The sequence below is a fragment of the Sceloporus occidentalis genome, unplaced genomic scaffold (genome assembly GCF_023333645.1).
Source record: "Sceloporus occidentalis isolate IW3139 unplaced genomic scaffold, rSceOcc1.0.p SCAF_6, whole genome shotgun sequence".
NCBI classification, from domain to species: Eukaryota; Metazoa; Chordata; class Lepidosauria; order Squamata; family Phrynosomatidae; genus Sceloporus; species Sceloporus occidentalis.
In genome coordinates this window covers 141,726,944-141,744,337 of record NW_028316986.1, presented here as the reverse complement: position 1 = coordinate 141,744,337, position 17,394 = coordinate 141,726,944, and the positions used below count along the sequence as shown (strand labels likewise).

Sequence of the window (17,394 nt, the reverse complement as noted above, 5' to 3'; positions counted from 1 at the left end):
TTCATACTGAGCAATTGTCACACCTGAAACTCTGTCCACTACACAGAGGTGGGAATCATATGCCACTCTGTTGTTGGACTGCAAGTCCCAGCAGCCCTAGCCTGAATCTTGAATTGGTGAGGCAAGCTGGGAGTTGCACTCTAATGAAGGGCCCGAACAGACAGGCCAAAATAAAGCTGCTTTGGATCACTTTGGAGGTATACTATTTAAATGACACTCGCATCCTAAGAGGCCAGAAGCTGCATCAAAGCTAAGCTCTAGTCCTTAGGACTGGAGCATGGCTTTGGCACAACTTCCAGCCTCTTAAGACTCATGCAGCATTTAAACAGCATACCTCCAAAGTGACCCGAAGCAGCTTTATTTTGGCCTGTCTGTTCAGGCCCAATGTCTGGAAACCCTTATGAATCCCACCCCTGCACTGCTAGAATGCAAATTATGACAAATTAAGGCTTTGTTTTAAATTGTGAGCAGGAGAAACAATCTAGTCCTGGGCTAAACACTGCATGGATCTCAAAACATTTTATTTTGAAATGTTTTTTGTTAAAAGACATATCTATTCAAAAATAAGCCCTATTGATCCTACTAGGATTTATGCCCAAGTAAGTGCCACCATTAGGGGTGAAAAAAAAACAATTTCCCCTTTTATGTGTGAATCATGTGAAGGGGCATCACAAGGAGAACCTCTCACTCCACCGCTGGCACTCATATACATTTGGTAGAGATGCCAAACTTTCATCCCTACAGCTACAGTTCTGGGTGTGACACATCGATTTTTCACTCATTCTGAAAGTGTGATATTTCAGAGTTCAAAACTGATGGTGAGCCTATGTCAAGAGTAGAAAACCTTTGGTCCTCCAAATATTTTGAATTGTGGGAGTTGTAGCTCAAAACATCCTGAGGGCCAACTACATCCCCTTATCATGTTGTCTTTACGTAGCTGATGTTTAAACCACACTTTTTGATGTTATCAGCGGGGCCAGTAGCACCATGGGTCTTTAGTGGTGCGAGCAGACACACTGCCCAGCAGCACAATTCTGTTACTTCCCAAAGTGCATATGCAAGTTAAAATAATGGAACACACCAAAGAATTTCAACAGAAAATCAAAAGAAGAGAAAAGCCTTCGATTGTCTAGTTCATTAAAAACCATGATAGTTAAAGTGTTATCAAACTGTGACAAATGTTTGTGCAGGTTAAGTACTGGAAATGCCCTCTTACGTCACATGTCACTCAATTATGTATTTGTCAGACCACCTCTGCAATACTGTGTCCAGTTCTGAGTTCCACATTTCAAGAGTGGCCAGTGCTACTATCACAGACATCTCAGGCTCCTGTAGTAAAACAAATCACTCATTTATCAAACAATTGCCTATCTAATGGATGTTATTCCTGACTATCAATGAATGTGTATACTTCTTCCTTGATTTCCAGTGCATGTTTTGGATTTTGGAATTCTACACGTTGAAAACACAAAAAGGAGTTCATCTGCTTTGACAGTTATGGGGAGCCCTTGCCTTTCTTCACAAGGAAAAGAATATGTATAGGAAAAGGTACGATGAAAACAGATCAGCAATATGAGTCATGTGTTTCAGGATGATAACAGCAGCAACAGCTCCTCTGCTGTGGAAGCATGAAATCTGGCCTTGATATTCTTTACTGCAAATGAATGGATTATAAATCATTCCTTCCCAGAAAAAAGAGTTACCAAGTCCCTATTGAAATAAACACTAGAGGGCAGCAATAGGATAACAATTTAGTGATCAAGCATTTCAAGGAGCAGCTCTGTTGCCCATGCACCAAAGTACAGTAACATCCAAAATCCACAAAACTGTGATACCTAAGGACTGGAGCGTGGCTTTGACACGGCTTTTGGACTCTTAGGATGCATGCATCATTTAAACAGCACACCTCCAAAGTGCCCTGAAGCAGCTTTATTTGGGCCTGTCCGTTTGGGCCCGTTGTCACTGTGCCTGGAATTAAACTTCACAGGGGTAGACTGAAAACTGAAAAGAGGTCCTGGGAGCACACATAGCTGAGACAAGGCTGGAAGATAGGAAAGCCACCCAATAACAGAGGAAATGAAGAGCTGTGAGTAGAGAAGTGATTGAGAATAAGAGAATCAGAAAAGACAATAAGGTGAAGCCAGACTAGTATGAGCGGACTATGAATAATTTTTATAATGTTTAAGAAAAACTATATCATGGGAAAGTGGGACAGGGTTCTAGTGAAGTAGGTCAGGATAGAAACAGCATCACTTCTTTTAAAAAAATGATTTAAAAAACCCACATACTACCACCACCAACACATCCAACACAATACAGACCATTACAACACATCTCGACACAATAATATACATAATAATCAGATGATGGGGGATGCAACATATATATTTATATGTATTTAATATATGTTATGCCACGGTTGCCTTTTTGTTGTGTTTATTCAAGTCGTTTCCAACTTATGACAATCCTAAGGTGAACAGTCATGGGGTTTTCTTGGCAAGATTTGATCAGAGGAGATTTGTCATTGCCTTCTCTTGAGGCTGAGAGACTGTGACTTGCCCAAGGTCACCCAATGGGCTTCATACTAACAGTCAAAGCTAGTATAATCAGCTGTTGCAATTTTGTCTCTTCATCTTATTTGTCATGCAATCACGTGACTTGCCCACGGTCATCCAGTGAGTTTCATGGCCAAGAGGGGAATCAAACCCTGGTCTTCAGAATCGTAGCATGACATTCAAACCAGTATGCCATGCAGGCTGGAGGAGAGTGGTTGATTCTTACTTGTCAATTAGTTCCCTCACTCCCATAATCATCTTTCTCCAGCTGTTTTTTTTAACCAACTTTGGGCCTCATTCCTACTTTCAAATATTGGTTTGCGATCCAAATAGATGGATCGATTTGAGAGCGGTGCATGGTTCACACTACATTTGCCCCAATCACATTTTTTCTCTGTAAAATAACCCACTTATGGTTCACATTCATGAATGAATCGATTCAAAATGGACCCACTCCAGCCGGTCGAAGAGCAAATTTAAATCAATTCCGATCCGCATCTGTTTCACACTTGGGCAGAATTGATTTATCCAAAAAGACGCACGTTAAATGGGTCTAGTGCATGGCCCCCCTCTCCGAATCACTTCAGCAATTCAGTTCAAGTGGGACCCAGGGTCATTTGAACCATTTCAAACTTATTTGCGATCTGGTTTAAAAGGTAGTGGGAATCAGGCCTGCAGAGTCATACCTGCATAGGGTTGCCATAATCCAGGACCTCCAAACCGGGACAAATGTAGGACAAAATTTTCTAATGTAGGACACTTTTTTTGTGTCCTACATTTGAAAAGGAGCCTCGCTGAGGCCAGGCTCCTTCTCCCCGGCCTGGCCCCCTCCCTCAGCCACAGAGGCAGCCAGGCCGGGGAGAAGGGGGGGGGGCCTTGCTGAGGCCAGGCTCCTTCTCCCTGGCCTGGCCCCCCTCCGTGTGCGACGGAGGGGGCCAGGCCAGGGAGAGAAGGGGCAGGAGGACCCCCGCCCCCTTCCTTCCCTCCCCGCGGCTGCAGACAGCTGTGGCCTCCATCGTGGGGGGTGGGGTCCCAGGACAAAGGCCAAACCGGGGCGGGACCGTGCGGACCTGCCCCAACCTGGGAAAGTCCCGCCCCCAGGCGGGATATGGCAACCCTATACCTGCAATGCAAAAATGAATCAAAGACCATGACCTCCATGATTGCTAGCCAGCATGTGCTACGATCAGGGATGAATGGAAGTTGTAAGCTGACAACATCTGGAAACTCAGGCTCAGGATGCACTCATCTGGCACTCTGCCTGGTGTGATCAAAGCAGCTGAGAGATTTTTTTAATTAAATATTTTTATTAAACATCCATACACGTATAAAAAGAAACAACACATGTCATGCAAAAGAAATAAAATATATACATATTTACATACCAAAAGTGATGCACCACCAAAATCCAACCATGAGAGAATTTCAAGGTGAAAGGAGCTGGCAAGAGAAGAGTTAAGCACTTGCCTTCTCCCTTCTCCAGTGCCAGTTACTCCTTCTCACCGGTGCTTTGCTATACAGAAGGGACCATCTGGGCTTTGTTCCATAAGGTGTAATTTGCCCTTTCTTTGTCTGAGCAAATTGCTGCCTCTCCTCTGTGTAACAAAAGAAGAATGAATGACACCAGAAGGCAAAATGGAATGATGGGTGGAGTTAGCCTCAGCTGGGAAAGAAGTTAGCGCAAAAGGTTAGGGTTAAGTCAGGTTATTTAGAACCAATATTTGTTATTATTTCCCAGATGAATTAACTTTATATTTTTGTGTTTTTTTAAAAAGGGATTTACGTCTTTCTCTTCAGCCAGAATGGTTCCCAGGGCAGCTTAGAGATGAACAAAAACAAATGATCTTGCAATTAACAGAAAGATAAAGCTGAAAAGAAAAAGAAGTAGTGAAGGAAAAGGACAAAAACATATCTCAAAGATCAAATATTAAAGATACATAGTTCTTAGAATGACATGAAAAGCAAGCTTCTCAGAAGTCAAAAATAGGTCTTATCAGGCTCTGTTTTCTCTCCATTGTTTTGTTTAAAACTGACCATTCTTGCTCACATTTGTTTTGTGTTTCATCTCTTAATAAACAGGTTAGTTTATCTATTTCCATAAAGTCATCTAGTTTGATTAGCCATTCTTTTATGGTTGTTTCCTCTTTACTTTCCAATTTTTTTGCGAAGATAATCCTTGTTGATATTATCATATAGAAGATATTCTCCATATTTTCTTCCTATTTCTTCATTAATCGTTCCCATTAGGTATATTGTAGGGTCTAACTTCAGCTTTATGTCCAATATCTTTTCTATTCCAGTGTTTATTTGCTTCCAGCATTTTTTTTTACTTTATTACATTCCCACCACATGTGGAACAGAGTGCCTTTTTTCTCTAGAAAGTTCCAACATTCACCCTTTGAGTTTTTATATATTTTTGATATTTTCTCCAGTGTAAGGTTCCACCTATATTGTATCTTGAAGTAATTTTCCTTTATATCATAACTAAGTGTATATGTTAATCTCTTCCTCCATAATCTTTCCCATTCTTCTAACATTATGGGTCTTCTAACTATCTTCTAACTATCCATATCCATCTCCGTCTCCATCTGAAGAAATAGAAACAAATACAAGAACTGTTAAAGGTATATATATTGACAAAAGTAGCTGTGATGATACATTGATAGACAATTAGAGAATTAGAGAAGAAGAAGAAATGTCATGAAATGAAACTTTAATAAGAGAGGGGGACATAAACAAATAAATAAAATTTGTATGATTTGAAATGTTAAAAGAAAACATTACAACAAATAATAATAAAGCCAGAAAAAAAAAAAAAGAAATTGAAAATATTCAAAGGTAGGGGAAAGGAAGTCGTTTTATGTGTGTGAATGTTTATAGTTACTAATTTAGTTTATAATGTATGCGATGTTTAATGTTTAGGTTAACAAGTATTGTCTTATATGGGGGTTTAAAGAATTTTTTTTAAAAAAAAGAAGTCTTATCAGGCCTCCACAAAATAACCAGCTGTTGGACTGATGAGTTCTTTCCAAAAACTGTCAGCTGCTTGGTCATTCCTGCATCTGCACATAAGTCATAAGAAAGGACAGAAGACACCACTGCCACTCTATATTGATGTTATCCATGAACTAATATATTTTAAATGTTTTTAATTTAGTGTTGTACTGTACTCTGAGTGAGAGCTGATGTGGTGGTCAAGTCACACTCTCTCAGCCTCAGAGGAAAGCTAAGGCAAACCTGCTCTGAACACATTTTATCAAGAAAACCCTGTGATAAGTCAGAAAAGACTTGAAGGTACACAACAATAACCTCCAACTGTCCTGATTTGGCAAGGACAATACTAGTTAATACTCTGTTGGTTCCTTTCCCCCCCAACTGTTTTAAAAATGACCAAGTTTTTCCCGCGTCTTCCCACTTTTGGCTTTGTTCTCAGCATGTTTTATTTGCTGCAAACTGACTCCAAAATTCAAAAACAGTTTTCTCTCAATTAACTCAAATGGAGGGAGAGGAGAGGGCAGAATCTTGCTCTTCCCAATAGGTTCAGGCAAAATCAAATTGCTGCAGCCTCTCCTGGATTTTCTGTTCATCTTCATTAACAATTTTTGTCATCTTGACCACATTCTGATGTTGTTTGGCCACATGTATCCATTTCCTTCTATGAAATGTTGGAGGGTATGTGATAAAAGTATTTGGTGGAGTGGCCTTGAATACAAATGCCATACTTATAATAAGCACACAAGTACTTTATCCAGGAATTAATATATTTTGATTCTAAATAAACTGTGCATTTCTTTCAGATGTTGATCAGCAAAATGAAATTTAGCTAATGTTACATTCTACCTGCATATCAGAAATCGCCCTTTGGACTTTCTTTTAAAGGAGGCACTCTGGCAGCTACACAAAGCTAAACTGCCCTGAAATGACCTCTCATTTAGCATCAGGTAGAAGACCAAATATTAATCAGAAGACAAAGTATTTATGGGTCAACTTATCCAAATGCCACAAAATCTTACTCATGGGACATTATGACCAAAGTAAGCAAATTTCCTAAGTAGGTCAATACTGAAATTTTTATATTCTCTGAAAGCCTCATTCTGTTCATGTTACTCAGAGGTAAATCCTAATGCATTAAATTTGAACTACTCTCTGAGAACTGTGATTTAGATTGCATTCTTTGTTGCTATGAGGAAGGACTTTGAAAGTCTATTTGAAAACTATAAATGAGCAAGATGTGATTTTTTTTCTTGTAGGAAACTTAGTTCACTCTAATCCTTGTACAGTGGAGCTTTACTATCCATGGGCTTACCATCCACGGAATTAAACATTCGCAGGTAGTAAGTCTCATCGTCCCTAATGGCGACGCTTGCACGCAGCCACACTACTGAGGGGTGCACATCACATTAGCAACAATGAGACTTAAGGTTCCACGTTTTTTGGTTTTTGGTTTCTCTGACAGAGAAGGCTAAATTTCACACAAAACTACAGTTCCCATGATCCCCTAGCATTGAGCCAGGGCAGTTAAATTAGTCTCAAACTGCATTATTTCTGCAGAGTGTTTTGAACGATCAACACATTTGTGGGGTTTGAATACAGAATGGTATCTAGGAAGACTGATTTGGCAGAAATGAAAATATTGATCAAGTAAAAATGAAGATGTACATGCAATTGCTAGACATATTTATGTATCTGATTTGGAGCGTGGGAGGCCAGTTTTGTTTGTAGTGATTTTAATTCAGTCGTTTGTATTTGTTTGTCTGTATTGTTGTATTGTAATGTATTGCATTGATTGTTTGTACTGTATGGTATTTGTGACTGATATGTTTATGCACAAGGTAAAAGGAATTAATTGCTGGGGTGATTCTAGGGCTGAGCTGAAACTAGGACATATCTTAGGGTGATAACTGCACTTTTGATGTATAATGTTTTAATACTATGTTTTATAGGTTCAGATCAGTATGCAGCCATACACTCAGTGATACATCTTTACAACTATCCCAATAGTAGGGCACTTTATCCTTATCCTTATAGTTTGGTTTTTTTTAATTATCCTTAAGTTTGCACAGTGGTTAAAGAAGTATAATAGGCATATAAAACCTCTATAAGGTATCAGAACTAATGACAAGTACTCTGCTATTTCCACATTACCCAAGTGAGAGGGGATGACTGAAGCCAAGTGTTCCATGAACTGTGTGATTCATCGACTGGCACCAATTAAAATCTAACATCCTCGGTCATTACCTGTTTTACTGATGTGGTCTTTGTTTGGAATAAACTTTGCTCTTGAAAATCACTGTCGATTGGCCTTGCTCTTTGGACTCTTCTTTTATTGCATCAGGCTTTAACCTTTCTCCGGTCAAAATGCTGAAGACACCTGCACACTCTTCAATGGGAAATATGTAATCACCAAACTGTCTGTCTTGACATGTTTATCACAATCTCTGCTGATTAATGAAAATATGGGCACAGCTTTCATGTTTAATTACAGAGCTTGCAGCTCTTTTCCCTGTTTGTTTGTTTCTGATTCTAAAACAGAGCCAGGCAATTTGTGAACCAGCGGAGAGTGTTAGACTGCAACCCGTATCAGCCTTAGCATTTCCAATGGTGAGAAATATGAGCTGCAATCCACCCGCACTGAGAGGGCCAAAGGTTCCTTATCCTGGCTCTAAAGTAAGCCCATGGAGGCTCAATCTGGACCACAATTACCACACATACAAATAGGGCACAATGCCAGGGATTGCTGGAAGGTTGCTCAGCCAGTCCCTCTCCATATGTTTGTAGGAAAGGGATTATGAAAACATACTTTATTTTAAAACAATGGACTGATGTGGGGTCCCTTTAACTTTGCCCCCAGATGTTTTGGGTTAAAATTCATTACTATTGGCAGTGCTGGATGGGCTGATGTGAGTTGGGGACTCCATTGTGCTTTCATGCATGTTGACTTTCCTCTGCAGCCGATTCTCAAATGATTAATAATCCTGGCTCACATTCTTCCAGTCTAAAAGATATGGAGAAGGAAGGATTCAGGGACTCAGGCACCAGTTAATAATTCATTCAGCTTGAAATACTTCAAGGAAGGGAGTAGCCCAGTGGAGGTGATAGAACCACACTTTCCATCTCCCTCTGTTTCAGCCTGTGGGACACCTAACAGAGCTAACCATGGCAGGGGAAGTCAACCACTTAGTAAATCTGTAGATTCAAAGTTGGCTCTTGAAATGCTATGTCCTCACTTGCACTGTAATTTGGTGGAACAGCAAATCTCTCTCTAATGGGATTTCAGTGGGAAAGTGATTGTTCATATCTACCACCTGACTTTCAAGTCTGCTATGGAAACTATCAGAGGAAATTAATACATCCAATAGCCTCTGTTTACCTAGCTGTTCAAAACAGTTTTGCTCAATGAAGAACTGAATGAAGATTTTCACACCGGTGCTTACCATGGATTAAGTGCTGGTAAAACGTCCCTGAAGCGCAAGGGTATGAAAGCCACTCGTGCTTCTGAAATGTCAGTGAAGCATCCCCTCACCTCTACCATCTACGTCTTTGAATCGTTTGCAGAGCAGCCATTTCCTATTGATGCAAAGTTCTCATTAATAGGAAATGGCTTCTTCGCAAATGATTCAAAGACAGTAGAGGCGAGAAGATGCTTCACCGATGTTTCATAAGCGCGACTGGCTTTCACACCCGCACGCATAGGGATGCCATAACCCGGCTGCAGGCGGGGCAATCACGCTTTTGGGGTACTGGCACGGTCACAGTCCGGTTTTGTGCCAAAACCGGGTCTGCCCCGCCTGCGGCCACCTCTGCCCCCATGCGCGCCTTCTTTATGGCCGTGGCTGCTCATGCAGCCTGCTGGCCACCCACTTCCACGTCCGCCTCCTCCTTCTCCTCCGCCCCCTGTGCGCTCCCTCTGGCCGCGGCCGCCCATGCAGCTGGCCAGCCACCCGCCTCCACCTCCTTCTCCAACCTCCTCCTCCCCCATGCGTCCCCCTTGCCTTTCAGGGCCGCGCATGGCTGGCTGGCCACCCTCCTCCTCCTCCTCGGCAACCCTGGCCCTGGCCGCGCGCCGGCCTAAAATAGGAGCTGGCCCCTTAAGGAGGCAGAGCCTCAGAAAAGGAGGAGGAGGAGGAGGCAGAGCGGAGGAGGACTCTGGGCCAGAGGGAGGGGAAAGGGCTCTTTGTCTTGCCCTACCCTCCCTTCAAGACGAGGCCTCTGCACTTGCAGGGCCGCGCGCAGGGCTAATGAGGAGGACTTCCTCCTCTGAATCTGGGGCTGAACAGCCCGCCCCTTCTCCAGGCCGGAGCCTGTGAGCGTTGGCAGGGGGCTGGCCTGTTCCAGCCCCAGTCTGCCCCCATTGGCCAGCCAGGCTCCGAAGGAGGAGCTCCTCCTCTGTTGGGCCTGGCTGCAGCCAGAGGGAAAGGAAAGGGCCATTTCCTTTGCCCTTTTTTGGCACCGAGGAGGAGGAGGAGGAGGAGATGGGTGCCCATTTACTGTATTTATTTTGGTTAAGTGTGCTGTTTTTAAAGTGTTTATTTTTATTTTTATTAAGTGTATTTTTAAAGTGTATTTTTTCCAGTATTTATTTTAATTAAATGTATTTTTAAAGTGTATTTTTTTCCAGTATTTATTTTTATTAAGTGTATTTTTAAAGTGTATTTTCTGCAATATTTATTTTTCCTAAGTGCATTTTTAAAGTGTATTTTGATCATGCCTAAGAAACATGCATTTATATTTACATTTTTTAAAAATCATCAATTTTTTTGTGTGTCCTCCATTTTTAAAAAATGTGCCTTACATTTGAAAATGTTGTCCTACGTTTGTCCCGGTTTGGAGGTCCAGACTTATGGCAACCCTACTCATGCGTCAGGGATGTTTTACCGACGCTTTACCGATGCTTAACCCACAACAAGCACTGGTGTGAAAACCTTAAGAGTTAATACAGTGGGCACTCCATACCCATTGATTCAACCGTACATGACATGAAAACATTCGAAAAAGATATAAGTTCCAAAAAGCAAGCCTTGATTTTGCTGTTTTATATTAGAGGTGCCATTGTACTATGCCACTGTATATAATGGGACTTGAGCACCCACAGATTTCGGTATCAATGGGGAGTCCTGGAACCAAGGGCCATTGGTGCCTGAGATAAGAAGACAATAGTTATTCCATATACTGAGTACTAAAAAGGAAATTTAGCTGGGCCTAGAGCCAAAGTGTTTTTTTGATACAAACAACAGCTATGAAAGATAAATAAAATCAATCTTCCTAATTGTATTAAAATCTGTCAAAACTAATCTCCCTTGGAAAATAATGTTATTAGAAATTTACCATTATTTAACACAATACCCAGTTTCTTTGACCTTTTTATTTTGATACAAAGGGACTCGACAGACGGGCGGCTCCATGCCACCTGTCTTTGCCCCACATCATTGCCACAGCCACCAAATGGCACGGCAATGATGTGCTGCCAAAAGAAGCTGCCTAGAGTGGTTTCTTTTTTGTGGTGCCATAAATGGGAAAGGGCACCAACATGACGCCACTTCCTGAGAGTGAATTCTGGTCGCTGCATGGCACTTGCGTCATCATGGCAGCCCCTGTGTGGATGGGAGGCCGCCATGATGGCACCACCGCTGCATGGCAAGGCTCAGGAGCGTGCAGATACTCCGCACTCCCAACCTCTAGTTTTGGCCCCAGGGTACCTCAAAGCGCCCTTTTGTACCAGGCCAAAGTGACCTTTTTTTAATACAGAAAATTAAATTTTACAGCAGTACCAGTTTTTTTTTAAAAAAACAAAAAACCACACATACAACAACAGGGTCTCTTGTTTCTCCTCCCACTGAGCCTTGCCCCGCCATCTCTTCAGTGTTTTAAATGGATGCATCAGGAATGTAAAAAGTTACTTGTAAAGCATTTAAAACCGTGGGGAACTGCAGAAGAAAAATATTAATAGTGTTCTTCATAACTGATGTAATATCCATTTTTGTATAAAGGGAGGAGGGAAGAAGATCATTCAGTTGCCAGTGAGTGGTAAATCAAAGAATCAAATTGTTCTGAGAGTTATCTTCATTTTTATCTCTCTTGATGTGTTTTGAGGCATGTGTGCATGAAATAAGAAGGAAGAGTCTTAAAGATGATTGTGCTACTAAAATATAATTGGAGAGTATAATTCCAATTATTACTATTATATTTATTTGTATCCCCCTTTGTTCCTGAAACTGGAAGCAGAATCCATTAAGGTAAATGGAATTTACTTCTGAATTAAATATAAATGATTATCCATTAACTTACCTCCAACCTTGCCAGGTATAACATTAATACTATCATTTAAAGCAGGTTTCTTTATTTTGAAACAGGCTAAGGGCACGTCAAGGTGACGTTCCAAGACTTGGGAGAACCTCATCTCTCCAAAGATTAACTTTGCTTGGCTTCTAGAACTCCTCCTCCTTATATATACAACCAATCATTAACTTTAATTTGGCATAAAGCCTCACTTGTTGGGTTAACAACATGAATTTTCTTCACCTTAGTGAAAAGAAAAACAGGACACTTTAGGAGATTATCAGACCGGGGGGGGGGGGGGGGGGGAGAGAAAGGCATACTTAGGCACTGCACTGAAGATTTTCAGATGACATTGCGCTCATAAAGGACTTATCCCATGAAGATCCAGGAATGCTCCAACAACAAATCATTCATGGGATAAATCCTGGATGAGTGTGATGTGTCTGAAAATCTTCAGCACAACTGAGCAATTATGCCAGGAGTATGTCTTTTACTCCCGGCTTTTCCCCCATCTGATAATCCCCTTAGTGACTGCAAGGGTTAAACTGCTAGGAGACATATGTTTGTAACAACAAATAGTTTTAAGGATCAGAGAAAGGCCAAAGAATTCTTGCCTCTCTGGCAGAAAATTATTCAAAATTAATCTGATTATCACCATTTATGGAAAAGGGTTTATATGTAATCTTTCTGCATTCCTGAAATTTGTGGGTTTTGTGTGATATGTGGCCCAGTGTATTTTAAATGCCATTGCTTGCTTATGACACTGTATATAGATAGGTTCTGATTTTGGACCTTGGCATTGCTATAATTATGACTCAGACATATCACCATAAATCCAACAATCCATTGTAGCATTAAGATAAGTTTGGCTTTGCAGCTCGTACAGAAGAAGATTTTTGCAACCATTTTATTGTAATGCCAGGCCTTCAAGAATTAAGTAACTGCCTGTTACAGCCAGGAGTATGAAATGATGGACTTCTTAATATTTTCACTCCTTATTTATTACTAATATGGCATTTAAACAACTTTAATCAAATTTGCATTTTAATAATTAATTTAATGTATTATTTAATTTATTTATTTCTCTTTTTAAAATAGAAATACGTTATTATTTTGCAAGCCACCTTGCATCCCAGCCATGAAAAAAAGGAGAGGCATAAATCAAACAGATAAATATATACATAACTTTTTTGAACTTGATACTGTTGAAATTATCATTCCATAGAACGTCATAAATACAGTGCCACTGCACAGTTTTATCAGTCTGATACAATAAGCTGTTCTATATCTGGTCAAGCTGTTTGTCCAGCTAGTACAGTATTGGTAAAGTTTCACTGACAACCAATCCACTTTTGGGCACAATACAAGGTTCTGGTTATGACCAATAAAGTCCTATACTTCTCCCGTCCAGGCTATCTGAAGGATTGCATCTGAAGGATAGTATCTTCCCACAAGAGCCAGCCTGAACTCTAAGACCTTTGGAAGAAGCATTTCTCTCCATTCCATCACCTTCACAGGTGCATCTGGTGAGATCAAGGGAGAAGGCCTTCTCTGTGGCTTCTCCTACATTCAAGAACTCCCTTCTTATGGAGACTAGGCTAATACTATTTTAATTGTACATTCTGTAATTTCTAATTGTACTGTGTTTTTTAGACTGTCTGTAAGATGCTTTGGGTCCCAATCTTGGGAGACAAGTGGGATAACAACAACAACAGGCTTGCTCCCTCCCAATTGTCTTTCTATTATAAACATGTTTCTATTCCAGCAGGTGTTTGGGAACTGATTGAGATAACAGTTTATCCTTTTTATTTCAGTATTATTTTTAATTATGCTTTTAAATTACTGTTTTATATAGTTTTAGCTACAGATGGTATAGTATTGTTTTAATATTAACATATTGTATGTTTTATGCCCTGATTTGGCAGGGACAGCCTGAATAAATCCTCTGTCATCCCACTTTTTCAGCTCTTTTTATAATGTCCTAGTTGAAGGCACACACCCAAACAGTTTCTCTCCCCTCCTCCATCTTTCCCCATTCAGTCTCAGCATACTTTAGTTGTTCCAGTCTGAGTTCAAAGTACAAAAGCGATCTGCACTCCATCAACTCAGTAGAAGAGAGAGGTGACAGAATCTTGTCCTTTTCAAAAAGAAACTTCTGCAGCCTCTCTTAGTTTGTGTTTTTTTCCAAATTAATAACTTTTGCCACTTTGGCCACACTGGTGTTGCTTGGCCACTCCTGTTCCAGTCTTCATGTGTGAAATGTTCAGGTGTGCAATGTTTCAGTTACATGTGATCTTGCTAGTACTTCTTCCCCTCCCTGCCATAAGCCACCTTGGCCATTCCTACTATGGTTTGAAGCGGTTTAAATGACCCTGGTTCACAGTTGAACCGAATCGCTGAAGCAATTCACAGAGGGGGACCATGCGCTAGACCCATTTAACCCGCATCTTCTTGACGCTGATTTATTCTGTGTCTTTTTTGATAAATCAATTCCATGCAAGTGTGAACAAGATGCGGATTGGAATTTATTTAAATTCGCCCTTTGGCAGGCTGAAGCAGGTCCATTTTGAATCGATTCATTCATCAATGTGAACCACAAGTGGGTTATTCTATTTTATTTTGCAGCAAGAAAATGTGATCCATCGATTTGTATCACAAAGCGATTTATTTGTAAATGGGATTGTGGCCCTTGAGTCCCACCTTTGAGATATAAATAAAGTGATTGATTGATTGATTGATTGATTGATTGATTGATTGTCTGGGCTCTTAAATGCACCAGAGGGCTAGGGAAAGCAGCATAGGGACTGTTCCTGAGATGACAGCCATCGCAAAATACAGTCTCATTTAGCACTGTGGCATTATTCTGATCATGTGAGTCCTCAAGTTACAAAATTGCCAGACTAAATACAAGGGGAGCTTATCAGTATTAACAGTCCCCAGTGGATACTATTATAAAATACAAACCACAGAAAGTTTGCTAAATGGTAAGGCAAAGCAGGGCGGACATCTAACAAAAGCCTGTTATATAATGAATGGAACAGGCAAACAAAGGGAAAACGAGCACAAATCCCAGCCTTCACTATGTCTCTGATATATCAGATGACACTGGGCACTTTTTCTTTTGTTTTTAGATTATTTTGTAGGGTGTGTACTCTTGCTCTGTACAACACCAGTGCAAGGTAAAAGTGTTGAAAGACCACACCCTGGGAAGGTTCTGAGAAATTTGTCCATTGCTGAGACGCAATCTGATACGCCAGCTATGCCCTTTCCTGGAAGTTAGGGACCTTGAAATTGTGATGCACGGGCTGGTAACCTCTCATTTCAATTTCTGTAATGCACTCTACATGAAGCTACCCTTATGCTTGGTTCGGAAACTTCAATTAGTACAGAACATGGCAGCCAGGCTGGTCTCAGGTACAACCAGAAGAGACCATATAACACCGATTTTGAGATCGCTTCACTGGCTGCCTATTCATTTCCGGGTGCAGTACAAGGTGTTGTTTATGACCTTTAAATCCCCAAATGGCTTGGGTCCAACCTATCTTAGGGACCGCCTCCTTCCATATAACCCACCCCATGCACTCAGGTCTTCTGGGAGGAATCTGCTGCAACCTATAAAAACGAGGTTGTCTGCTACCACCCAGAGGACCTTTTTGGCAACTGCTCCCAGATTGTGGAATGGCCTGCCGGATGAGATCCATCACATTACCACCTTAAACAGTTTTTAAAAAGTTGTTAAGACGGATCTCTTCCGGCAGGCCTTTCCTGATTAGATTCCCTGTCACCAAAATAGGCCTAACCTGTTATACCCTGACTTCTGCTGCAGTTATTGTTTGTTGGTTTTTTGTTTACTATGTTATGCTGTGTTTATATTTTAGCCCTCCCTCCATGATAACTGTCATCCTTCGGCCTATGAGGGAGTAAACAGGCAGGCCCAGCTCCACCAGGGCTAGCCTGAAGAAGAGCCCTGCCTCCAGTCCATCTGCCTTGGCCCAGGCCTCAGAGGGAGAGAAGAACCACTGGACCTCATCCCCTTTCCCACCACCATTCCCTTCTCCTTTTGTGTTGTGTCTTTTAGATTGTAAGCCTGAGGGCAGGGAACCATCTAATTAAAAATAATAATTGTAAGCCGCTCTGATAGCCTTTAAGGGTATGATGATAATGATGATGATGATGATGATGATGATGATGATGATGATGATGATGATGATGATAATGTATACTCAACTTTTTCCAGGCAAGCATTCTCTGAAGATGCCAGCCACAGATGCTGGCAAAACGTCAGGAAGAAACTCTTCTCGAATATGGCCACATAACCTGAAAAACCCACAAAAAACTATAATTGAGTGACTTCTTGTAAAACTTCCCTGCCTGGTTGCCTCGAGGCAATTTCTAGTTACCAAAGGCAACTAGGCTACAGCCCATTGTAAGTGTGATGCAGTGGTTTTCACCTCATAGTAAATATTATATTAGAGGTTGTATTTGTAGCCAGAGTAAACTCCAAGGGCAGGTTTACTTGTGGAACCTTTTGGTGGGAGAGGCTTGTTTCTGAACAGGTCTGGACCAGTAATCCAGTGTTGCTTGTCCACATCAGACATCATCAGTGACATACCACTCGTTTTATTCATACTTGATCCATCTAGGACTTAGTGAAAGTCTTCCCTGGGCTCATTTACAACAAAAAAATGGGTGGAGAAAGAAAATGAAAGGTTCCTTCCACCCCCGCGGAAACGTTAGCAAATGATAATAAAGAACCTTGTTAATTCATTCTTGACACACCTGGCCATATTGTACATTGCATGCTATTGCTTGACAGATTTTTTTAAATGCAATTACACAACTTATTTGCTTATAAGCTCAGGAAAGCACAAAGAAACAGATAAAACATGGCGACTCATGAAAACAAACAAACAAAAAATCGAGACTGCATGGCTGTCAGTCCAATGAACACTCTTCTGCATGAATATCAAGAAACATTTTTGGCATTTTGCAGCAGCCAAAGAAAACCTGTTCTTTTAAAGCAAACTTTTTATAATTCTTAGGCACCTTTTTTGTTGGCAAAGCTACTGCATTTCTCTCTAATTATTAAGACATTTTTCAGTTAACTTCAGAGATGGGCAATGGAAGAGGTATCATAGGACCTTATCACACTAGTCAAATCCCAGGCAGAAACAGGACTTAAAAGTAGAAAAAAATCCGCAAATGCGGGATGTTTTTCAGACAATGTTTCTTCCAAAGAGCAATAATACAAAAATAAAGTGAACAGAAAGTCGACCAAAATGAATGACAACTCAGGAATTTCCTGAAAGTAAGAAGGTGTCATTTTTGCCAATTTTCCATTCGCTTTATTTTCATGTTATTGCTCTTTGGCACAAACGTGTCTGAAAAACATCCCACATTTGTGTTTTTCTCCTATTTTTAAAATCCCGTTTCTGCATGGGATTCATCAAGTGTGATAAGATCCATAGAAATCTTCATTGTTAGCATGCAAACCTGGGTCTTTTGGAGAGCTTTCTAGGGGCTGTAGAATATCATGCTCTTTCTACCTGCCTATGATAGGCAC

General features: G+C 40.8%; 1 long non-coding RNA gene across 1 annotated transcript; it reads right to left on the bottom strand.

Annotated features, from left to right (window-relative positions):
• Nucleotides 1–3,941: 3,941 nt before the first annotated feature.
• On the bottom strand, nt 3,942–8,622 carry LOC149311467 (uncharacterized). The gene is made up of 3 exons (XR_016281631.1): nt 8,431–8,622; nt 7,794–7,935; nt 3,942–5,143 (listed from the first exon to the last, which is right to left on the bottom strand). It is a non-coding gene; the product is annotated as an uncharacterized LOC149311467 (long non-coding RNA).
• Nucleotides 8,623–17,394: the final 8,772 nt, after the last annotated feature.